General features: G+C 39.5%; 1 protein-coding gene across 2 annotated transcripts in view; it reads right to left on the bottom strand.

Moving 5' to 3' along the window:
* PLEKHG1 (pleckstrin homology and RhoGEF domain containing G1) overlaps nucleotides 1-25,761 on the bottom strand; it is a 141,799-nt gene extending 116,038 nt beyond the window's left edge. The window contains exons 1-2 of one of the 2 annotated variants that reach the window (XM_085310779.1): nucleotides 25,491-25,761; nucleotides 13,435-13,498 (exon numbers count right to left, since the gene is read on the bottom strand). The gene's annotated coding sequence lies outside the window, so the exon portion shown is untranslated. The remainder of the gene's footprint in view (nucleotides 1-13,434; nucleotides 13,499-25,490) is intronic. The other variant, XM_085310787.1, reaches the window with a different exon arrangement.
* Between the last annotated feature and the right edge of the window lie 993 nt (nucleotides 25,762-26,754).

Below are 26,754 nucleotides of genomic sequence, written 5' to 3'. Positions count from 1 at the left end.
CGAAAATTATGCCAGAAAATGTGACTATCATAGGCAAACTTCTTCCTGTTCCTAGGACCAGTCCTAGCCCAATCTGAATTTACCAGTAAAGATGCAGYTTTGGAAGGATTGCTGTCCTCTCCAAGGCCACTTATGTTCACAAGCATTGCTRAAGTCCAGCTGTTTTGAAGATTTTACTCTTGCTTGAATTTGTTTACAAACTCTGAAGATTTAAAGAGTTCTGAATGGAGGAGGAGAGACAGATGCACATGCATACACACAAGAGGAGAGCAGAAAAAAAGATACAGTTATGCTTACAWTAAACTGAATTACTCTACTCTTATGTAGACATCATTGACAGGGTTCACTTCAACCTTTCAGTCCTGACGTTTGAGATGGTTCGGATGTAATCCTTTCAATAAGGAGCACACTTGTTGCAGCTCTCGGAAAGACTTCTCTCCAACAGCTCAGCTGCCGCTTAGACCAGTGACAGGTAGATGCTTCCTTTGACTCTGTAAAAAGGAGATGTCTCGCAAGCAGAGTTCAAAGAAGGCTGCCCAGCTCTGTCATAGGGAGAGCAGCCAAAAGAGGAGTTTTTCCTCAGGGAACGCATAACTGTGAAGTCTGATTAATCCTTATCACACTAGGAGGGTTATACTAACAAAATATAAAGTAGATCTTTACTACAAATGGGGAGGGGGTTGTTTGCCCCCCCCCCTTTTTTTTTTTTTTAACTGCAATTCCAGTACAGTTCAGGTAAAAGTCATTACAGTTAGGAAAGAAGCTGCAATGCATCATAATTATACAGAATAAAAGCCATTTTTTTTCAAAACTGATCAGTCATTTTGGCATCCRACCTGATTTGTGGAAAATAGGCGTTTGGCATACTTTGCAAAAATCAAGGCACTTCAGCTCAGGATGAGATATTCAAAGCTACCAGTTATTTTTTAAAAATCTTGGGCCTAAATGTAAGAAAAGTTTTATCTATTTTAAWATACATATACATAAGTACATTGTGGTGCTTCTGTCAAATAGTTCTTACTATTTGTCTTTCTTTTCGAAGTAGGTATGAAATAAAATGGGAAAAAGGAGTTGGATTATGCAACACTCAGAGGGTTAAAATAACATAAATTAATTGGATAGTTGAGTTTGTGTGTAAATTTTTCCCAAAGCTAACTTTGGAAAAAGAAAAAATAATTCTAAAATAAATATGAAAGTTATTATTGCTGGTTAAAATAGATTACCTATAACTACCAACTTCAGATCTCTGAGACTGAAGATTCAGCATACTTTAAAGAAATAAATGTACCTATTCCAGTTTTCAGAGAACTGATTACAAAAATACATTTTTCCTTCTCCAATTTAAACATGTATTGAAACCAGAATAGATAACTACGTATTAATACATTCCGAGAGCTTTTATTGTATTTTTTTCCACCCCCCCAACTCTATCAAACATCTACTTTAACTGATGCATCAGTGTTCTCAGATTTCAGASATATCATATTTAGCAAGATTATAAAAATGTATCTAATGAAAGGTTGAAGAATGTCAATATGCCTTTTTCATTTATTTCAGCTGAAATAATAATRAGGAGGACACTGAAGAGCCTTAYAGACTCAGAACCGGTAGCAGATAGCCTGTGTGTTCCCCTCTGCCTTATTATGGCACAGTGTTTGATACTCCAGTTTTCCTTCTGGCTGCTTTCATCTGTGGAATGCAGCCCTCTTGGGACAGAAGCTCCACGCACGCAGTATCAATTGTATGACGCTTTTGAGGCTCTTTAAGATTAAAAATGCTATATATAAAGCAGAATGGTATTCTAGAAGCAGCATGCAGTGCTATTTCTGCTGATATCTAAACAAAACTATAGCACAGTCACAAATGCAGACTAAGTAGAATATATACTGAAGAGTTATTCATATATTTCTGGCACACAATTTCTGTTTTCCCTTGCATGTGATGATTCATGAGTATAGTACTACATATTAAAAAAGGCTCATCAGAAATGGAGCAGCCTTCAGCCAAGCAATCAGTTATGGCAATAGGAAATACATAGCAAGCAGAACATCTGTTAGTTGCTGGAAGTTAGCTGCACAAGGCAGCTAAATACGAAACAAAAGAAAAATCCACATCTTTTAGTGACAGAGGAAAAAGAGCCTGTCAGAAAACAAACACTTGGTATGATGGAAAATGGGCAGCCAGTGCAAATGGCTAGCACACATGGAACTAATTCTATACAAATGCAAACTGCAGAATTGCTAGCTTCGCACAGTTCCTTGTGTTCCTTGTACAATGCTGGTGTCCAATATGCAATAAGCCACTTGATTTAGCTTTTATAAGAATTTTTCCCCCCCAAATAAGATTTTATGTTTCATACATTAGGCATTTTAACAGTTCCCAGTCACTGTTCACTGCAAGTGACATCCCTGTGATGTCTGGGAGACAGAAGATGAGGTAGAGACTGAATAGGAAGAAACTTCCTTTAATGAACCAAATAACTCAAAGCCACATTCTTCAGGATTATAGTCAGTACTCTGCCTTCCCTTTACAACAGACCACTGCATTCACTTCATGCTGGATTTTGAGGAATCCAAAAAAAAAAAAAAAAAAAAAAAAATTCTGATGAACAGCAAATCAGAAGATTTGTGCCCAACTCTTGCTACATATACTAGGGGACTGATAACAGATATTAATTTAACTGTTTCCAGTTCTTCAGTATAGACAATTGTTAATTCCTATTTTTCAGACTGTACCAGTGTAGCRCATTCAATTAGCACAATAAACAATCAATTACTGGTCTGCTGTGAGCTGCAGGATTGACTAGCAGCTTTTCTTGAAATCACTGTTTAAAAAAAAAAGTCAAAGCATGAATTCAATACATCAAGATTTGCGAAGATGAACAGGATAATCTTTAAGTAAAAAGAAGCCTAGACAGATCTTTCCACATTCCCAAGTTTCTAAATTTGATGAAACACAGCGAGTCAGGGAACACACTGCTCCTTTCTCTCTCTGCCAGCTAGCAGAGCCGCTAGCCATCGATGCCCTTCTCACCACTTGCCTTTGCTTTTGTTCCTTCCTCTTTTGCACTGTCCCACTGTTTCCTAAAAGGTCCTCTTTATTTATTAAATAGACGTTTTATTCCCAGACAGAAATTTGTTCTGCCTCCCCTCTGCTCCCTTCCCCATACTCTTGTCAACATTTGTGATTTGATTTTGAACCCTGCTGAAACCGATCTGGTTCATGAGAGMGCTGCTCCAACACCTGTGTGTGGTTGAGTCTCTTACCCATGCTGTCCTGCTCTGTTTCTGCARAGCAAAAGCTAGTACAGCTGCTGCAGAAGCCTTCCCCCCTCCCCTTTTTCCCCTTATTTCCTTTCAGGCAGCAGTACAAGTGAGTAGAGAAGCAAAGTGAAGAAGAAAGCAACAGGGCTGAAATTGCATTACTTTCTAAGTTAGAAACCAGAACAGACTGACAGCTTCACTAAAAGGCATCAGGGTTACAGAAACAAGGATTGTCAAAATATCTGAGATAGGAACATTGTTTTCAGAACACATGCATTTTTGTACATATCTTATTGGTAAACTTGAGCCTGCTATTGTAAACTGCAGTGAAAACACTCTATCCAGACAACATAAATTAAACACCAATACTTTATATAGAGCATAAAGCATGCTTCAGAAATGTTCCCCTCTTTTAATTCATCCTATCAAATCCAAACACTGTGACACTGGCATCTTCAGGACATCTATCATGAACAGTATCCTTGAGGACACAGATTTGCAATGCTAGATTAACACACAAAAATCATCAAGGGGAAATGATATGTTTATTTTTACTGATAAAGATCAACAGCAGGAAGTACATTGCTACATAGATAGTAAAACATTTTATATAAATAGATGTAATCTAAATATTTATTGACATTATGCTTTTCACAAGCACACAATGAAACGTGGATTATTCTATCATTACTGCCAATTTCAGTTTAAGGAAAAACTCAAAATACTTGTCTAATTTCTAGCAAGCATAGAATAGGCTGGTGATATTCACCTTGAAGACCAAAATCCAAGTAACTGTGTGAGGAAATTGCTTATGCAGGACAATTAAAGAAGAAAACCCTAAATTAGACATGCCTTCATCATTTATGCAGCCATTTACATGAAGGAATTTACTCAAGTATCTACATCCTGGCACCTAATAAGGACACAAATAAGACACAATATGATCTGTCAATATCAAGAAAAGGACACTGCTCTCAAGAGTTTAAAGACTCTACTCTCAAGAGTTTAAAGACTCTAGAACGGTGTTACGAGAACTACTACTTCAGGAATTTAACCACCACCTTGGGTTGCAACTTGGCTGCATGGAATGAATAGCAGCACAGACAGAATTGGGGAACCACCTGACCCCCACACGAGCCCTGTTGCATCACAGCCGATGAAACRCAACAGCACYTACGTGTGGGGCTTCTCCAGTCCCWAAAGTGAAAGGGACCCTTAGTTTTTCATGCTTCTCATCTCTTCCGAAGAAGTGACAACAAAAAACAGCTGTTCCAAGGACTGCAGAATAACTAGAAAACAGAAGGTAACACTGAATGGTATGCGTGGTTGATAGGATTCTGCGCTGTTCTGGCAAAACAGTCACTGAGCACTCAATTCCAGCGGCCGAGCAGGCAACCTCCACCCCTGCTCCCTCACAGAGGCATCTCACACCTGGTAAAATGGGGCCACTGGGTCTATGACCAAAGTGATTTGTTTTTCCAAGGGAAAAAAAACACCCAAAACACACTACAAAGCTGAAGATGACAGGTCTCTCACAGAACATTATTTTCCTTATCTGAATTTTACACCTTCACCTAGCTTTTGGTTTTTTGTTCTATGTATAACACACACATTGCCATTAGCAGAAGTGACTTACACAGTTGTCAGCATCTCTTAAAGTCTGCTGGCCTTTACTAACACAACAGATGGTCATTACTCCAAACTTCCCACCCTCAATCATCATTAATTCAGAAGCAAACTAATTTAAATGGACTAATCCTACCCAATTCATAAAGAGCCCATTGTCCTATCCAAATTAATGGCATTAGAACTTGTGTTAACAGATGTGCTTCAGTGAGACAAGACTTTAAATTATGATGTACAGTTTAAAGTTGCGTAATACCATTTTTCATAAATATTGATGCCTGAGGCACRTTTTAAAAACCATGAATTTATTCCCAAAATAAACACAGAAAAAGTTTGATCATCGTTTTGCTTTAGATTCTAGACAGAATTAGCATAACTTCTTCCATTATTCGGTAACCCGTTCGATCAAAAGCTCTCTACTCTGAAACTGAAAGTGGTGCACAAGTCTTTCAAAAGGCTTCACTTCATTGTGAAGATCATTAAAGCCTTGACGYTGGCACCGTCCAATAAAGAGGCAGGCAGTTATGGTGCCTGCTACAGAAGCAGCACAATTTAAACCCAAAGTAATAATAATAAAGGACTCGAACCGAGCTGCAAGAACTTGGAGTAGGTCTTAACTTCTTTGATGAATCATCAGTGGACGTTTTAATATATACCAAATGGAAAACAAAAAGGAATAAGGTGAGTATATTTTTCATGAAAAATATGCAAACTGTTCACAGTAAAACAAAGGAAGAAAAACTTGTTCAGTGTGAACAGTCTCCACAAAGGCGCATCAATACACAAGCAGCAGCTAGAAAGCTATCTTTCTACCTCATAGGAGAAAACAAAAAAAGTAGAATTTTGAAAGCATCCATGCTCTTTAGAAGGAAGAGGTAGCAAACTTCAGAAAACTAATCAAAACAATAACCCAAAAAAAAGCCCAACCAGCAACATAACAAGCCAGAAGGTGAAAGAATTCGCTTTAGTTTTAGATTACGTTTCTACTCTTCCACARAACTGGTCCACATTTTCTTACAAGCCTGTATTTCAGAAACTTCTCTTGCTGATAGTTTTATTAAAATAAGTATGTTTGTGTGAAACATTTCATTTGAAATAAATTGCCATTTTCCAATAAAATATTTTTGGCTGAAGAACTCCTAACCAGCTTCACCTGTAAAATCATTTCTCAGTTGTAATATTTCACCAAGTCTCATTCCTCTCCTTTTTTAAAATGGATCCATGGTATACTTTAAAGATATCCACTCACTTCCCATATTCCCACAAAACAAGTAATGTTAATATTCAAACCTATATGTATGGAGGACATTTTTTCTATCTATTTCCATATGGCAGAAGCAAATATAAAAATTGTGATTGTTAAGGTTTTTTCTATTCTACTTTGAAAACAGGATTAGAAGCTCTATCTCCAGTAACAACCTCCAACTGGTCTTTTAATCACAAAAAAATCTGATATCCAAATACAAAATATCAACTATCTTTAATAATTTAGGTATATGAATTTGCTTAGTATTATATAAGATATAACTCAGACTAGATTTATCTTTGAAATACGGTTCACAACAATAGCTGAAGACAAGAAGTTGAAATGGTGGCAGGAAGGAGGAGGAATAAACTCTTGAAAAGTGATAGTGGGGGGGAAAAGGAAAAGAGGAATAGATTACTAAAAAAAAAAAAAAAAAGTAAACAACAGTTATTCTTCCTGTCAATTCCATACTGGAGGATTTTGAGTTACAGAAGAAACTCGTGAACAGAAAAACAAAACAGCATTTGATGAACTGTACTTACGCAACTACAAATAAGTATGTGGATTGCATTTACTTTTCCATGTATTAAATATTTTCTCAAATTCCTACAAAATGCAACTATTAAAAATATTTACAAAAGATGAAGTGGAAAAAGAAAATCTGATCCTCCCAGAAGGAAAMCAGATGTTTAGTATCTTCAAAGTGGTATCTTCAGTATCTTCAAACACTGATAAAAGGAGCAGCTGTCTTTTCTTTTAGCAACTGAGGTTCCTGCTGTAGGGGTTTTTTGGTTAGTTGGTTGTTGTTTTACATATATATATATATATATATATGTATATATACACACACACACATATATATATGTATACATATTTACTAAACAGCTACATTTCACAACACTTTAGTGAATATCTGCCTCAACAAAGTATTTTTGTATTTTTAAGATTTTGTTTTGTGTGTGTAGTAATCAATGAATCAATGCTCAAACTAAAGAGCTTTCTCTGAACATTCTGCAAAACAATAAGCAGTCCTGCTCCAAGTCATCTACTGCATCTTCAGCTAGGTATGAAAAAAGTCACATCTGTTCTCAAAGTCAGGATTCCATACTAAAATCATTTTTAGCAAATTTGTATACAGCATTTTGAATACAATTAAGCCTTGCAAATATTCAAGCGTTTATCGTGAGTCATGCGAGAGGCAAGATACAAGTGTTAAGTACTACACTGAGATACTAGATTGCAAAAATCTCAAATTAAGGATTTACTGTGTTTCTTAATTTACCTTAACATGCTAACAGTGTCCCTTTAAGAGACCTATGAAATGGAATTTACAAACATTTGTGCAATAGATTTCAATTGATTCTATGGATATATCCTGCATTACTTGGCTGGTGCCAAGACTAATAGTTAGCTACAACATAATGCTTGCCAACAGATGCAAGGTAAGTCCAAAATCCTATGGGGATAGACTAAATGTTTAAAAGGCTTTGAAGGCATGAACAGGGTCTCTGTGCATCTCATTCAGAAAGCAAAGGATTATTTAGTTACTTAAATTACCCTTGGACAAGATTAATTAAAAAAGAGATCAGTTTTACAACTGGAATAAGAAAAAAAATTGTTCTTTGATCCCTGTTTTTCCAGAAATCTGAAAATTTCCCATTTTATGATATTTGATCTGAATGTACAGATACATTTCACCAGTAGCTTGTCTTCATGCATTTGGCTGGAACAGATATAGTCATGCTTTCTAAAATAAAAACAGTTTGCATTCGCAGGAAAAAAGAGCAAATGATAAAAGTTTAACCTTAAGCATGTTGGATTATTGTGCGATCCGTTACTCCTTACTGTTTGCAAACTGCAGGTAGAAATCAGAGCAAGGGAGGGGTCACACTTTAGGTGCAGTTTTTATGCAAACTTCGTAAGGGCACATACATCAGTAGGGCATTAACTGCAGCATGAACCATTTATGTTGTGAATTTGGTATTCATCTCTATTGAGGACTACAGCATGGTATAATATTACTTGCTTTTCCTATCTTTAGTGGCCATATGGCATCCAGTTTTTGCAAAACGCATTTATTAAAGGCTCTAAGTTTCCAGCTAAAAAGCATCTTATAGATGCAAAACTTTGTCTTTATACCTCCTCTGTTACGTGATAGGAGATCACAGGGCATGAGCAGAGAAGCCGTTGTGATAGCCAGTGACAACAGCGAGCTTGAAAAACAGTTTATCTGATAAACATCAGAAACCCTCCAGGAAGAGGGCAGCATTGTTCTTGTGCACTAACTTTAGCTGACCAGCCCTGCCCAAGCTCAACATAAACACTGTCAGTTAAGGCACCAAAATATTTAGACCGTATAAAGCAGGCTACTGGTACCTTGCTTAGAAGAAATGCTGCAATTAAACAAGATGGAAGCAACAGGAAGAAATAAATGCATCACAAAAGGGTTGAGGTTGGAAGGGACCTCCAGAAATCATCTAGTTCAAGAACCCCACTCAAGCAGGGTCACCTAGAACGTGTTGCCCAGGATTGCGTCTAGAAGGCTTTTGAGTATCTCCATGGATGGAAACTCCACAACCTCTCTGGGCAACCTGTTCCAGTGCTCTGTCACCCTCACAGTAAAGAAGTTCTTTCTCATATTCATGTGGAACATCCTGTGTTTCAGTTTGTGCCTGTAGCCTCTCATCCTGTCACTGGGAACCACTGAAAAGAGTCTGGCSTCATCCTATCTACACCTTCATTTCAGATAGTTATACACATTGATAAGATCCCCCCTCAGCCTTTTCTTCTGCTGGCTGAACAGGCCCAGCTCTTGCAGCCTTTTTTCATAGGAGAGAGGCTCCAAGCCTTTCAGCATCTTAGTTGGCCTTCGCTGGACTTACTCAAATGGCTCCATGTCTCTTGCACTGGAAAGCCCAGAACCACGGGCCTCACCAGAGCTGAGTCGAGGAGGAGGACCACCTCCCTTGACTTGCTGGCAATGCTCTGCCTAAGGCAGCCCAGGGTACCACCGGCCTTCTTGGCCGCRAGGGCACATTGCTGGCTCATGGTCAACTTTTGTCCACCAAGAACAAACAGTAAGTAGTAATAAYAGAAAATAATCTTAAATGCTAAGGATTAGGATTTACAGAGCTCTTTCAACTAACAGTCTTTAAAGTACTTAGTGCAGTAACAGAGAACAAAAAGGCTTCTTAGACACACTCTAAGTTTGCACAGAGGGCAGCCACCGACTTGGGTACACCCTATTTCCACTTACTCCTTTCCAAAACAAGAGTCATGAAGAAAAGAAGTGTCCCCCATACCACGTCAGCAACAGGCTCCGATACACTCCACCACCACCTGGTACATACTTCACCCATAAGTTTCATTCTCGTATCTCAACTGTTCTCCCAAATGTTTCTCCTCCACCCCTCCAGTCTCCAAGTCCCCTTCTGCTCACCCCCACCCTTTTCCATACTTCACTGTCCCTTCATCCCACTCACTTCCTTCTCCACAGTCTGTAAAATCAGGCAAGGATTGTCTGCTGGCTCCTGATCCCAGGTCCTCTCTAGGAAGCCAGGGAGGCTGAAGCAGAGGAACAGCTCCTGACACCTGTAGCTAAGGTTTGCTCAACTCTTCCTGGAGTTATGCTGCAATACACCCAGCAAAAAAATGTCCAGGCAGGAGATGGAGAAAGATCCAATGGGCTTAAAACTGCATCCTAGGAATTGTAGTAAAAGCAACATGAATGTTTCAACTTTTAGATCTTTGGTTTATGTGCTATTTTGTTTTTCTTTTCCCCTAGAGGAAGTCATATTCAGCATCATTTTGAAGTGTTACACCTACAATGCAGTTGACGTGACTCATCACTTAGCTGCATAATCAAAACACAGTCCGTCCCTGAAGTCTTTACAAGGTGTGGTGTTTCTTTTTTTTTTTCCCCCTTTTTCTTTTTTTTTTTTTTTTTTTTTTTTTTTTTTTTTTTTTGGGGGGGGGGTATAAAATACACCTATTTGGAAACTATAAACAAGTCCTTCTGTTCCAGCTTGTGATTTGTTTTTCTGTTCTGGCTACACCTGTGACAAGGGAACAATACTGTCACATGTCACCCATATCCCCTCGACTAACTAGCCCGGGGGGGCCCAAGAACAAAAAAGTCTTCAAGACAGTTTCACCGCTGTACAGGATGCTCAACAGAAAACAACAGATGTGCAATAATCACTACTGCCCATTCATTTCCTTTATGTCAGAAAGAAAGTAGCAGTCATCAGTTTAGAATTGCTATCTACCGGACACAAAAGGAAGTATACACTTTTCCTTGATCATTTGRCCATAACAATAGGAGATGTCAGCGGGAAAGGACTGACCACTTAGTGGGAAGACAAGGGTGAGTGAGCTTGTGTTTGTGGATTTTAAATTTAAAACACAGCTGAGATTTTTGGTATAACATCTTAACATATGTTTTTCCTCCCCAAGAAAATTCATTTGGACCACAAAATATACAAAATCCTAGTTGTATTTTCCCTAAATTTGTCCACGTAGTTTTTCATTTAATATTTTTCACAGCAAAAAAAATTGCTAGCCTTAATTAAGGTATTATTAAGTCCTAATTTAGTAATGCTAAATTAACCTCTGAATATTCCCATGGATACTAAGGCAACTGCCTTAAGAACCAGGTAAATGTTGTCTGCCAGAAAAACCCTTTTGCAGCTCTTCACATCATAACCAAATCCTTATTCTCACGCTGTACCTCTACTCCATTGCACACTAAAAATAGAACAGACTTACAGAAAAGCTTACATGTGGGCATGCGTCATTCCTCTCTATCTGCATGCAGATTTCCAAGCTCACATGCCATTAAAGACACGGCCTAAACAAAGAAATCAGTGATGCAAAGATGGTCAATACAAAAAAAAAAAAAAAATCTTTCTTGAGCTTTAGCACACACAAACTCCGTATTAAAACACATCCCGAATTCCTAGAACAAGTATGTCAATCTTATGTTTCCTTCTCAGCTACAGAGCTCATGATTTTTAAGAGCTACTAAGGCCCACATTAATTAATTCTTTCCAAAGATCACTGCATTGTAAACAGCAGCTTGTTGAAACAATTAAAAACACGAAATTGTTAGCTAAGCCAAACGGTAATATCAAAATACACATTTATTGCGTATCTTTTTTTTTCCACCTCTGAATTTTTTCAGACTACAAATATTCTAAAACCTTCAGACTTAATTCTCTGGCACATCAAGCAAATGTGGCAAAACTACTGTTAGTTGTTGGGTTTTTTTGGTACAGAGCTAAGATCTGGCCAAGCAATTAATCTATCCTTTTTAAAGCACATCACTCATCATGCTTCAGTTTTCTTTCCTTTACCCCATGAAATTAATTCCATATTATATACACTTTATCTAGTGCTTAAATGACTTATCCCTTATGTAGATACATTCTCACACTCCAGTTCTGTTAATACAGTGTTTCTGATGCACTTCAAATTGTATGTTTCTCTCCACATTTCCCAAAGGATTCTAGGAAACCCTCTGCTTCTTGACATACATATACAAGCCATGTAATATCTCTGCTGAAAGCTGAGATAGAATGTCAGTCTCAAATTACTTTAGCTTTTCTGTTTACCATAAAACACATTAAAATTACCACAAGCTGAAGGAAGGTTAAGCAGTGGATTTGAAATGAAATGTGTACTGGGGAAAAGGGGGAATTTGTACACGTTACTCGCTTTCTAAGGTCACTGGACAAATACTTAATGTGCATTTTAATATATGTGCAAATATCATGCTCAATAAATAAAAAAAATTTGAGTAGAGCTTTGAAATATAWGTTCCCTCCGCATTTGCGGACAAGAAAATATGCTAGTAATTAATTAACAGCACATAATATAGACAACAAACATATCCAGTTTAGGTCACACCACTTTTTAAATGTGTATTAAAATATGCAGTAAATTATGCCGATATTGCTATTTTAAGAAACTACTGAAGATTTTCTGTTCTTTCTTCTCTCAGCCTCTCTTAAAATGCTTTACTACTTACAGACTCTTATCCTTTGGATCCAAAGGGCAGTAAGATCTCTCTAACGTATATCAGATGTAAGCTTTAATTGAATACCATGCAATTCTGCTAGTTCCTCTCTATTAAAGCTATATAGCCTCAGTGTATTTGGATCTGCTATAGAATTGCCACCACCTTAAAACGTTATAGGTATTAGAATACAACTGGATCATCAATACATACTACAAAAAAGCCCTCGTATCAGTAGAAAAGAACAAACATTATTACTTAGTGTTCTAATAAAGCACAGTAATTGGAAAAAAGAAAAAAAAAGAAAAGAAAAGCTGTTAACTGCCACTGGCTTCTATAATTTGCAGAGGGAATACTAATCCACGCTGTACTCGTTTCAGTATTATGTACTCCATCTGGAAGGAGTAGAGCAGGTTATTTATAAGTCATTGAATTTTTCTAAATATCAGTGTTTGTGCAGTTATCCACACAGCCCATCACTGAATACCCTCTTTCTTCAGAGAGACGAGATGGCTCCTTTGGGTTGGCATTGGGAATAAGAGGTTTGTAAGAGAGAAATGCAAGAGAAAGGAATCTTGCCTAAATCTATGCTTTTGTTGAACATTTACTGTGGAGCTTCAAACCAGCCTAATGGTGAAAACGTTTGGAAAGTTAATTTGTTTTAGATACYTGAGTGAAATTAGTTGTTCTAACCAAGAGACATTTTAAGGCATCTAAATCTGCTTTTCCTATTCTCTAAAGTTCCTCAGGTTCCCCAAGACTTCCAGGTAATAAGAGTATATAAACAATGTGACATCAGCAATATAGGAAAACTCTGGAGAACACAGAACTAAGTTCCAGATTTCTAAAGCCCTAGTACATCGCTTAATTTCAAGACCATTCTTTCTCCATAAAAATAGCATTTTTTACTCCAAAAAGAAGTAATCATGCAATTAAGCAAAATTGTAATAAGAAACTCCTGCTAAAAATGAAGAYTTAACTTCCTCTAACTGCTTAGGTATGCCAGAAATCAACCCATCTAAATTTAAATGCTTAATTTTATTAGCATAAAACCCCACTAACATGTACATCAAGGAAAACTGCCATCTTGGCTAACTTTACCATTTCAGGCCTATATTCTACATACACCTATTTGAGATTTGCATATTAAGTAGTCTTATGGTTAACTTGGAGTATGTTCACTAAATGCTAAGTGTTAATCTCAGCAAGAGATAAGCAAAAAGTCTCTTTCCGTAAGTAAGTAAATCAATCAATCAATAAGATCTACCTGGTAGAGCACTCACCARAGAAGTCGCCTTTAGGTTAGGTAAAGTGGAGTCGCTTCTCTTCTGTTGAATCTACTGCATTCTGCAGAAAGGAACGTGAAATTTATGGAATTAGAGAAAAGATAAACGAGAGCACAAGTCCATAATCCACGGAGGGGGACATGTTTATCCAGATTTATGAAATTTAAGCCACACTCACAGTACTGCCTTTGCATTTTACCTTATGGAGAACTGGATAAAATGCAGCACGGGCTGATTCTGGTTCAGACAGAYTAAGTTAGAGTCAGATTTTTGAACAGGAATTAGACACTAATGTGATTCTGAAAAAACTCATTAAGAGTCTTACTACCACTGTGAGCACCTACATACCTTTAAAATCTCAGTGAAACAGTTTAATTAAGGTTACGTTTTAAGTCAGTGGCAGAGCACTTAAATTCCCAAGCTCTAAACTCTAAGAGCTACAGGCAATGCTCCTTCTAGAAATTGCTAATATTGATTTTAAACCTAAGCATCTTTAATGTCTGGAAACCCCTACCCAAAATGGATCCTCCCTTTCATGATTAGTAGTACAAGAACATATCACTAGCTGTTCAAGCAAAATAAGAGCCATGAGTCACGATCTGAGATCTGGTACCTGCATCTGATGTAGCCATTCTCAAGAAGCCAACAAAACATGACGTATATCCAGATCAAAACACCATTTCCTCTAGCACTAAACAAAAGGCAATGCTTTCCATACAGTTTTGATGCAAGCTCTTTATAGCACCATTCATTAGCTTATTCTAAAGCCTATTCTAAAGAAATATGCATTTCTTGATGTAACAAGGGAAAAAACTGATTTCCTTTGCTGATTACCCAACCATCACCAGCTTTGAAATATCATTCAGAATATCGGTTAAGAACTAAACAAGAATATCGGACATACCATCATTACTATTTTCATTTCTATAAACCATCAGTTTAGGTTTACCTATTTTAGAGCACTTCAGGATAAATTTATCTTACTTCTCCGTCGTAACTTTCTGTGCTTACAACYCAGCCAAACACAACAGGGAAGACTCCACAGAAACAGAACATCAGATGTTCTTTCTCTGAACTTTTTAGGAGTTACTGAATGTAAGACTAGATAAAAAGTAGGGTTGGGGTTTGTTTTTTTTTCTTTTTTATATCACCAAAAGGTACGTTTATATACTTGGAGTGGAAACAGCGCACATTCAGCTGCAGTTGATTTCCTGTATGGCAAAATACCTCCGGCATTCAGCTGGCTGGGGGCATCACAGAAGTCTCTTACCATTACCACTTTGAGACCAGAAAGCTCTGCCCAATGCTTRTTCCTATGCCAGAACAAACAGAATCCCTGCTGAGCTTCCAAGTTAATTCGGTCTAGGGAAACCAAATCATAAACAGGCAAGATTTTATATTAAAAAACAAAATCCATTAAAAAAATATTTGTCTACTTTCAACAGTAGTATAATTGACTCAATCTTGCTAATGCAGCATGACATTCATCTACAGATTTAAGTACAAAAACACTACTCCACCAATGGAGAGATACTTTTTAATGAAATATCAATACATTTCATCTGCCATCCAGTTGCTAAATTTACAACAATGAATCAACACTGAACGCTACAAGGCAGYGTCACAGATTAAAGGAGTACCTACTTTTTCTTCTTCTTTTAGTATCATTGAGTGACATTAACTACAGCATTTAGTTTTTTCCACTTGTAACTGAAAACACAGAATAGTCTCCACTAACATTTCTGTGAACCTGCGGAGGGAAATATATTAGTAGTTTTACTCTKTTCCTGTGATTAGACCGTAACAGTCAAAACATTCAAATGCCACCTACGTAACTGCACCAAATTAAAACAAAGCCAAAATACAAAATGAGCTTTGATTACCATCCTACTTTCTATTTAGTCCATGTGTGGTTTTTTTTTCTTCCTCTGAAACCCTCCAGAGGCAAAGGTCTCCATTTCAACTGCTAGAGAAAGTGGTTTCTTTAAAAACCCTRAACAGAGCCGGATTGTCAATACATACAAAGTAGGGGCAATCAMAATCATTTAAATATAAATAAATGAGTGTATTTTAAAAATAAAGAAGCCAAGCAAATTTGAAAAACATGATTTTTTTTTTTTTACAGGGGTATCCTAGTTTGATGAAACTTTCATTGATAACAGCTTTTTAGCTCCTTAGTAAAATTACCAGCATAAAGCAGCTAGATGTTTGCTAAACTCTAGATCACCTGGTRGCCTTTCAAAGTTTTTGGATCAGTAACTTCAGCTGCATCCTATAATCACATCAGAACAAACTAAAATCTACTGAATGTCGTAGAATAAGCTTCTATCAATATGCTTTAGCTGATTATCTTTCCCAAGAAAGCTTTCTACAGATTTTGGTTTTATCATGATATACAGGAGAAAAATCTGGAAGGAGAACGTTTTTTTCATCCTGTCACAGTTTTGACCAATCAGGCCAAATACAAAATTTATTCTTCAAATATCACTATAAAAACCATGCCATACTATTGCAAAGAAAACATGTGTATGTCCACTTAAATAAACTGGTAATCCAGTATATCATGAATTGTACTGCAATTTCTATTTCCCCCAAAAGAAAAAGTCTGAATGTTTTAAAATAGCTTTAGTTATTCTGGAAATATATTACAATTATTAATCAAAAAGCTTTACATTCTTAATTACTCTTAGAAAACGTATGGGWTTTGAGATCTTAGTAACAGATATATCTAGCAAGCATCAGTTTAATGCTAAATTCTTACTAGATTAAAAAGGGGAGGGGGAAAAGCAGCACTCTACAGGACCAAGTTAAACGAACCCACCAGAGAAATCCATGCTCAGCTACAGAGGTATATTTAAGTTCACTTGGACCATAATGGCAGGCTGCTCTATGCAAAGCATTCTGGCACCTGGGAAGATTTCACTGTAACATAAAATGAAAAGCCTAGAGACCTGAAAACGATCTTTCCTTCAAAACTCTCTAAATCAAGTTTCTCCTTCTGGATACATGCTGTATGGGAGGCAGCCAAAATAATTTGCAGCAAAAGGACAGGTGGTTTATGTTATTTTCATAGGAGTCTTTGAAATTATCTTCATCTCAGTTTTCCTAAGAAGTGCAAGTGACACATAACCACTTTGTGCTACGCACTAATGGTCCAAAACCAAGGTGCTGAGTGAAAGGCTAACATTTTTGCTTTCTTCCAGCAATCTGCTTCCCTCAAACAAACAAACACATTTTTGACTTTTGAAATCTCTGCTCTCAAACTTCCYTGTCCTACTTCTGTTAATAGAAAAGACCAAAATAAGCCAAGGCCACACAACTATGTATAAATTAATTGTACTAGCCACTCCTACAAGTAGCATATCAAATATATTTGATTAATAAATTAGAGTTATCCCTGCTTTTATCTAGTCCTCAACCATACTAAATCGTATCTCACCTWCAGACAACTCCATCCTTACCATTTGGATTACATTGCATTTTCCACATAATAAACTAGTGTCCCTATTTATTATAGTATTTTAGAACAAAATACACTTCTCAAATAATTCCATATATTGATACATTAAAAGAACCTGACAAGAAAAATCTTAGTAGAAGTTCACATTCATCAGATAGCAAAACACAGTTCTCATTGCTGCTGATTAACAACAGACTAAAGTAGGAATTTATTGGRCATGATTATTACTAAGTTACGTACTTAGAGCCCAACCTTTCCAGTCAAGGAAAGCAATTTGCTTATTTCAGCATCAAGGGAAGGCCAYAAGCTGAAGCTCCTCCTCATCACATGACGTAACTGTGGTGATGAACAGAAAGCCTGCTGCTTCCCCARAAATCGGATTTATTCCTCATGCACTTTCCTGAGCGCTTTCTCAGATTTATTAAGTTAGTTGCACAGGCCAAACAAATGCACTGCTGCTAGAGTTTCCTTTACTCATTCACAGTGAACAACACAAAGGCAGAGTTGCATGAGAAAGTCAACAGCTAAGAGTGTGCCCTTGCTAGAAGAACTCCCCCTAACCATCCCTGGTATGACCGGAGAGGTTGTGGAGTCTCCTCCTCTGGAGATTTTCAAAACCCACTTGGACACAACCCTGTCTAACATGCTCTAAGTGACCCTGCTAGAGCAGGGGGGTTGCACCGGATGATCTCCAGAGGTCCCTTCCAACCTCAACCATTCCATGTGATTCTATGATAATTCCTCAAGCTGCCTCCAGGAAAGAAATCACTGTAYCACCAGGTATTGGCACAGGCGAGTAACTGTGGCCCAAATACAAAATTTATAACCTGCTGATATGACTCAAAGTTCATAACAAAAATAAAAATAAACCATGCAGGCTAGTGCATTTTTCCTGAAGTTGTGTGAAAACAGGCACCACTGATCCCCTGTGAAAAACAGAAAAAGACTGCATGCAGCAAAAGCGTGGATTTATAGAAAAGGGGGGRAAAARGAAGTATATARCAGGCAGAACACCCATCACCACAGGGCAGAAGCATTTAAGAGGCAGGCAGGTGGCCCTGGCACCCATCCCCTCTGGGAGCCTGACTAGGCGGCAGAGGCACACAGCTAGGGCAGCCAGGCGAGTCCATCAGGTGTGTATGGAAGCACTGCCCCCTAGAGATGAAAGAGGTCAGGCAACAGCTCCCCAGTGCCGAAGGCTGAACACCAGCTTTTCTCGCGAAGACAGCAAATCCGKGGGTTTGTTCTCCAGAATTTTTCCTCGAAAAGCAGACACAGCTCCTATCCTACCTCAACAGCGTATAGTAGTGTGTGGAAGGACCCCATTCTCCTCCATGCCCAGCTGTACATGTCCCATCAGGTCAAAGTTTCCACCAACACAAAGCAGAAGAAAATGCCTATTCTGCATTGCTTTGGCCTTGTGGGAATCAGAGTCAGTATCTATGCTGTGTTCTGGATGAACAAGTTCCTTGGGAGGCACCTGAGGGCTGCAAAAGCCAAATACACCAGGAATGGGTGGTTTTATTGGCAGGCCACACTGCTGCAGACTTGCAGGAAGAAACTCTTTAATTTGGCCTTTTTTTCAGATCTGCACTGTGCATAACTAAGCTGTGAAATTTAAGAACAGGGACATTGTCATCATGTACAGCACCTCTGGTGGTAATAGGCTATACTGCTAGAAAAGGATGACATTGCAGATAGCATGACAAAGCACAAGCTGAAGTAACAGAGATCACCAGGCAGCCTCACCACGCAGGAGATCAGTTTTTCAGAACTCTGTTCAGCACAGTCCATGTCTTAGCAAACTACTTTYCCCCCCCYCCCTTTCTTTATGTGAAAGGCAAAGGAGGGGGGGCTTTTTGATCTTTTATTCTACACTTCCCTGCTGGCAGACTTTATGAAGGAGCAAAGTGATTCTTGGTGGGAAGGTCTGCAAAAGAAACTGGCCCTTCTACCTGAAAAGTTTGCCCCTCACAGGTTCTCCTACATGCAGACATTTTTTATATCAGTTTAGGAACAATGTTATCTGAAGCACTGGAGGAAGAACATGCCAAGATACTATCCTGTAAATCAAAAGGAAATCTTAGCGATTAAAYGGCTATTGATGCCCTCATAGATTACTTAACATCTTTCACTTAAAAACAGATCACACGCTTCAGTGATGGCTTACTGTGARTTTACCAAAAAGCCTGATGCTTGATGCTTCAGGTAGACAAAGAAAGAGAAACTAATGGTTTTCTCCTGTAAATCTAGGAAAGGCTGACRAGATTAAATTGGTTCAGGCTTGCAGGGGAAGACAGAGAGGAGAAGACACTCTCCTACCACAAAACAGAAGAGACTTCATCATACAGCCCAGGCAGGATTGTAAAAGGCTATACCCAGTGAGGAGCATGGCCCAGCTGCCTGCAGGACAGGGACACCGACCTTCCTAAGCAGCAGGAGCACAGAAGGACCAAGACAGACTCCGGTCTAAGGGGACCTATTYGGAGATTTATGACTTGAGACTGATAATTTTCAGAGAAGATGGACTGAAAGGAGAGGAGATTACAAACATCCTGTACTGCTAGCGAATGAGAGAGGGGGCAAGCTGCCTTTCCAAGTGCAGCCATGACTCACTCTTAAATACATCTTTGGTTATTATTCAACTAGACCAAGACTGCTGATTCTTCAGAGGAATTAATGTTTTTGCAACAAGCTGAATTCTGTGATGTCATTCAGACACTAAGACAGAGCAGCTCCCTGAGTAACACCACAAGTTCTGTTATCAGGATAATGAAAAGTACCTGGGAAATAAACAGTGCTACAGTTTCACAAACACTTGAGTGTCAGCATACTAATCTCAGCAACACCAAATTGGAGCATTTCCACTTGCTTGCAAGCTAAAATATAGTTTCTGCTGATAATAAACTGCTGCAGTTTAAACAGATTTNAAAAAAAAAAAAAAAAAAAAAAAAAAAAAAAAAAAAAAAAAAAGCTTTGTGCATGCCAAAGTGATGGTGAAGATGATAGACCTGCACAATAAGGAGTTCTTCATCTCACTCATCTCTTTTCAACATCCTTTATAAAGAAGGAACTACAGTTTTTCCTTCATATCAGGTATTATCAGGCATATTAGGGAACCAAAGCACAGTGTGACTTTAGACTAAAGTGGCACAGATCAGTGGCAGCAGCAGAAAGCCAGTAGTCCTGCCACTGTTTATTTGTATTTCTGTAGTGCCTTAGAACTCCAACTATAAATCTGGTCTTACTGCAGTAGGCAACTTACGAAGACAAGACAAAACAAAAAAACCCAAGGTAGGTAGACATCACAGCAAAGCTGCAACAGACAGTTGCTAATCGTGGGAAAGTGGGGAGGCTAATAAATATTTTAACAAAGGAGATTTTATAGGAGGTTAATGATGACAACTTGCCCGCATTTACAAATAACTTCCCCCAGCACAACTGGAAGCAAGGGAGAAAGTAAAGCAATGTTGGCTACATACTAAACCTGGGAGATATGTGAGCTGATCAGAGGCAGAGGTTGACCTTGAAGCCCACACACAGATGACAAGCTGAAAGATGTCAGCCATGACTAGGGAAGGAAGCCGGCTGTCGCACTGTCCCTGACAGCGTTCCTTAGGGCAATATTTTCTTCACTGCTTTAGGGATCAAGGCTACAACAGCTAAGAGTAAGCAACTGAGCAGGTGATTCGACAACTGTTGCTGTGACACCCTCCTTACTTCTGCTCAGTACCTCTGCTGATAGGATGCATGCATCCTACCAGCCGGAAATACTAGCTGCACGACACTAATGCCTGAGGCATGATCCTAAAATGTCTGAATGGACACAAGTTCAATTACTTCAATGTTAACATTCATTAATTTTGATTTTAAAGCATCTGGGCAGGACTCGCATGCAAGTTTCTACAGAACACATGCTTATCGGAAGAGGCTTGGCACCACTTGCAGTCTGAAATTCAGTGGCAGAGCAGGCAAGCAAGATTTATAGGATTCAAAGATAATTAGTACTATTTCTGAGTCACTGGTTTGCATGGGAAACAGCTGCCAGTCCAAGATATACCCATTCATTACACTTACAACACATACATGCAGTTTCCACCAGTGTAACCACTCACGGTCTTACAGAAGGGGTAGAAAGCTGGAATAGCTGAGTTCCTGCTGTGGAAGCAAAGGAAAGAAACTAAGTCATATGCATCAAGTCTCTGTTCCAGATAACTTGTTCTCTGTTCCAGATAACTCATTTAAACTGACATTTTGTTCTGTAGTTTCATGGCAATGCTCTGCATCACAGTCAGTGAGAACAAGGACAGTGTCCACCATCACATTTAGGTCCTCCAGAAGGCCCAGGCAGCCACTGACAGTTTTAACTAGCCAGTAACTTTGCTTGGACAAGTGCTTCTTTCAGGCCCCCTCAAATAGCACCAGTGGCTTTTCCCTCAATATCCTTCCCCGTGCATTCTAACTAGACTCCTGTCTTCTCCTGTGCCAGTAATCAAATTTGCAGTTAAACCTATGTTAGGCTAACTTCATTTAAACTTGACTTAGTGAGCCAGACCAAACAGATTTACCTGATACTACAACCATATCTGGAAGAATGTTTTATATCCTTAGGAGGACTAGAGAAACTTTTAACACTGTAAAACAGAAAAACAACAGTTTCCTACTCACTCTTTTGGAAATGGAATTAACATGAATAGCCTTTGCTGAAACTTTACGTCATTAATCATTTCATGTTCACCTCTTGCACTTTGAACCATGTGTGTAAGAGGCACCAATACTTCCAATCGCAAGCGTTGCTACTGTGCTGTTGTTAACGCTAAGGCTGACTTTAGTTTCCTCGCTTTGCTCCTGTTCTTCCCCTCAGTTCTGCAATTCCACCAATTCGCTCTGATATGCGATCTTTTTCTCAAAGACCTATGTTTTGGATTCGTGACCTCTCACAGAAATTTCAATTCTTCTTTCAAAAAAGTTTCTRTGCATTGCAGCTACAAGAAAAGAATTGGAAAGCATGACATGAGTGGGCTTAAAACCAAAAGGAACTGAAAAATATTATAAGATTAATGATTAATAAATCAAATGCATAAGTCTGAGAGGTATGCGCTTTTTTTTTTTTAAGTGATTGTGACACTGTACAACTTTTTAAAAAGTTTTGGTTAGTTTCTGAGATAAGAGACTTAATCAACAATTAAATGAGCATCTACAAGAAGTGCTCTGAAAAGCACCTTTTAAAAAAGCAGAGGAAAAAAGTATAGATGCCATATCATCCTCTGCATTCTCAGTTTAAATAAATAATGCTTTCCCCACACACACACTTTTTTCCCCTGAATTCCCCATCCTAAAAACTAAACTCTTTTTCTGTGTAACCACAGTAATGTAGATTCTAAACGCATGACTGAGCTATCAGCAACACTCCTGCAGTTTTCTCTTGCTCCAAATTTTGTTGAGGGCTGGCTTATCCCTCCTCCCCCTTTTAATACTACAGAATGAAAATGCTGCTTAAAATAAGCAGCAGTAAGGCATCTTCATTGTCCCCATTAGCAAAGGATCCTCCTGAGCGGACTGCCATACAAAAATCACAGCTGCTGTGAGCCTAAGAAAAAGAAAACAACCAAAAAGAAAAAAAGAAAGAAAGAAAAACCCATTCAGTTGGATGAGTTTTTGGCATGGCTTGATATGTGCATCAAATAGTTGTTAAAATAAACAAAAACATATTTGGGAGTTAAAAAATAAWAAAATAAAAAACAATCAAAAAACCCTGTCCATTGTCAGTTCACACATTTTTATAGCAACCTCCCTCAGGAATTGTTTTGGTTTTGGATTCATTTTAAACACAAAATTGAGCAAGGCTTACTTATATTTTTAGAGCAGACATCTCTTTACACAAATAATTTTTTTTTTTTTGGCAGGGTAGAAATTAAGATTAAGCAAGCTTTTGCAAGAGTATCTCAGGTTAACTTGTGGAAGTATTCTTTAGAACTGCTGACAACAGATTTTTGTAATTGTATTYATGTTGTGCTATGTCTCTATGTTGATCTTAGAAGTATACACCAGAGCCTACGACTTGTATTCTGTGATAACATCACTTCTTTTGGCTAACACCATTAATAATAATCTTTTGCATAAAGTAAAACGAGAAAAGCTGCTATCAAAATTAGGGTTCTGTTAGAGCATTATATGATAGCAAACAGATAAACTTTGCACTGCAGAATTTGCAATCAACATATTCAAAAGCACCACTTCAACCATTTACCTTTATCACTTATCATAACCCCATCTACCTGATGGGTCTCAAAAAGCCTTTCTTGAATTGGAGCCAAAAAGTCACAAGCACATGAAAGGCAGAGGAAGGTATATAGTGATCCCAGCAAATCTGTATGAGGAAGTTTTCAAACATGCACACCACTCCAAACAGCACAGCAAAAATACTAACACTGATGCCACTTGTAAAACTACATCAGTGGAGGGTTCAGTCACATCCACCCTGCAASTAAGAGCAGCAGAGAAGTACCACAAACTAGCTTAAATTACTTGTTAAACAAGTAAGCAGGCATTTTCAACCCTCTTCTAGCTTTAAACCTTCAGGTCACAATAAAGTTATTAAAAAGAGCWAAAACAACAACAACAAACCTGCACCCACATGAAAAGATTCCACAAACCCTGTCTGTTAGTTCCATACCTTTTCTACAAGGTACAGYATATATCAAGGCTTCACAATCAACWGCTTTAGCCTCAAAGTAGGTCTTTGGACAATTAACTTGCATTCTCACATCCTGCCCAAGGAAGACAGGTCACAATATTAGCAGATCAGGTTGCCGCCCTGAAATCATGCAAGTTTCCAGCAAACTAAGCTCTTTTCTCTCTAAGCTCTGAAGATTTCTGAAGCTGTACGTTGCTAACATCTACCTATCTTTCTCTTAACAATTACATTTAAAAATCAAGTCAATACTGTCTTTTCAAGAAGTTAYCAAGTAAAAATACAACTTACAAATCAATCCAATTATACACTRTTTTTAGGAGCAATTTTTGAAAAACTGTAAAGTACAACATGAACAAGAGTGGCACATTAACACCTACTGAAAGTATCACAGCATGTCTTCGCACAGATGCGCCCACAACCCTACACCCAGARACGAATGCTGCTTACCTAGGGCTCCCTAGGTCTGCGAGAAGAAGCCAACGTTCTGGTAAATGAACCCATTTAAAAACTGAACTATTTATCAGAGCATTTGCATCATTCTACTTTGGGAACTTTAGAGCACAGAAAAGAAGCAGAGAGTCAAAGTTTAATAGCTAAGCATCTGGACGGATGAGAGAACAATACCAATATTCATTAAGAGGCTGATCTCGAACTGCCATCTCACATTTTCAAGACAAGCGCCCTATTAATAAATTTACTAACCTTAGCATAACTCTTATGTTTTCACTTCAAAGTACCCACGTGCAGACTGGCGAAAGTTCTCAAAATTAAGATAACTACGTGCCACATCAAAAAAAAAAAAAGAAAAAAGTTTAAAAATAAATCTCAACGAAGTTATACACTGTGCCTTGCGAACCACRGTGAATTATATAGCCAGGAGTTGCTACAGCCAGATTTAGCTTTGTATAAGCTAACAGGATTCCTTTACAAATTTAGCTAGAGGCATGGGTAACAAACGCTTGTGGAAATTTGAACCACAAGTTTCAGGCAGTAAAGATTGCTCCCTCCAAAAAAACAACATTAGCAAAGGAAGACTATCAGTAGSCTCTTATTATGTAGTTTTTAAGCCACCAATAAGTCATCAGTTCTTCTAAGTAGCATTATTAAATAATTAMAGTATCAACAAACAGCATCAAGAGAAAAAAGCAAGGCCACAGCTGTTTTTGAGTCTCTCAATTAATAATTAAGGGGGATGGGGGGCCAGACAATAGTAGAAGCCAATTCAACATACAACTAAGCTTATTTCAGGTCCTTTTCTTCTCTCTTGTGAGGAGAAGAAAACGAGTGCTTCAGGTTCGTCAACACCAAGCCTTTGGCTAGATGCAGGATGAGGTCTGAAGGACATCTCATTCACAAGAGGATCAAGGATCGTGCAGCACAGTCAGCAAAAGCACACACACAAATAGGAGATGGGGRAATACATCCAGGATACTGCTCTGCTCCCATTACCTTTCTCCCTTCTTCCCTTCCCAAAATACATGTTCTTGCTGCTTAATCGATTATATTAAAGAAAAAAAAAGCTTTGGGGCCACACTTATCACAATCCAATGAACACTGTTTTAAAACACCAGAGTTATTTGGAACAGTTTTGTAAAAGGCACCACGCTCGCTAGAGCACCGGTGCAGCACGAGAAGCACGGGGCACTCCTGCCGTTCGCTAAAAGCAACGCGCCTTCCCCCCGCCGAGGGCTGCAGCGCAGCCCAGCGCCCGGCACGCTCCCGCACCGCGCCAGCCGCCGCGGACGCCCCCTTACCCCGACGGGGCGGCCGCGCCGCGGCGGCCCAGCACAAAGCAGGGCCGCCTGCAAAGGCTGCGGCGGGGCCGGGGCCCTGCCCCGCTCCCCCCGCCCGCGGCGGCGGCGCCCCCCGCTCCCCCGAACAAAGCCCCGCGCTTACCGGCGGCGGCTGCAGCCTCTCGGCGCCCTCTCGCCTCCTCGCCCCCGTTTAAAATCCCGGCGCAGGAGCGCGGGGCGTGGAGGCAGCGGGGGGAGCTGCCCCGTAATTCATTCGGCGCCGGGAGCGCCCCCGTGCAGCGCTCCGCGCCCGCGCCGCCTTCCTCCCCGCGCTCGGGCTCCGGGCAGCGGTCTAACCTCCAAACTTCCTCCTCCTCCTCCTCCTCCTCCTCCTCCTCTCGTCCGGGCAGGGGAGTTAGTGCAACTCCCCTCCTCCATGCAGCTCCCGCAGCCGCGCCGCTGCCTCGGCCCCTCCCCAGGGAGGCCCGGCCCGGCCCTGGGCTGCAGCTGACTCCTCGCCCCTCTTTTCCTCCTCCCCCGGAGGCGGGGGGATCAACCACTTGGACTTGCCTCTGGAGCCGAGCCAGACAGAGCAGTCAAATTACAGCCCCGGGAAGAGGAAGGCGGGGGGGGGATCAGCTACCGTTTTCACGCGCAGAGCGAGCGCTTCGTTTTCCTCCCCGTCGTTTTCAGCCGTCCCTGTGCTCGCGGGGCTCCGCCTCGCCCGGGCTTCCCTGCCCGGAGGGGAGCCCCGGCGGGCGGCGGCGCCGGTGCCCCGGGGAGCCCGAGCCCCGCCGCCGGCGCCTCTACCGTACCACCGCAGTGGTAAACCCGGTGCTTTAAAGCACAGCGTTGCTGCTAAGTGGTCAGATCTTGCATAAATGAGTTTWAGTTACTGCAGTGTGAAAGGGGAAGGCCAGCCCTGAGATGCAGTCAGTTCGTAAAAAGCAAAATCAAAGAGGTTTTAGGGATTACACCTGCCTCCTGGCAGGTTGCCTGGCCTTTCTTTTTCTTTTTCTATTTTCTTTTCTTTATTTCTTTTTTTTTTGATAAGGTGATTTACTGTAACTTTTGAAATACTTTTTTTTAAGATACTATATGAGACATGTACTAGTGGAGAAGCTCCTCAAGTAAAGCCTGAATTCTTCGTACATGCTCAGTAATCTTTACTCTTCTGACCCCTAACAAAATCCTTTGTTTCCTGTAAAATCTTGGTCTGTAATTCTTATTCAGTAGAGCTCTATTGCTTTTGTTCTATAATGTAGTTTCTCCCTTTACTCGTGCTGATACAGAGTGTGCGGAATATGAAGAAATTGAGGAGGTTAAAATATCCCAGATTTTTAAGATGTCAAAACAAGCAATTACAATAGTAATTCAGTTAAGCAGGAAGTTTCAGTATTTGCCTGCGTCTTACCTGCTCTCACCAG

The sequence above is a fragment of the Rhea americana genome, unplaced genomic scaffold (assembly GCF_003343005.1).
Source record: "Rhea americana isolate MKP2758 unplaced genomic scaffold, rheAme1 scaffold_108, whole genome shotgun sequence".
Classification (NCBI taxonomy): Eukaryota; Metazoa; Chordata; class Aves; order Rheiformes; family Rheidae; genus Rhea; species Rhea americana.
Note: the sequence above shows the minus strand (reverse complement) of the source record. Positions and strands in the feature narration are given on the sequence as shown.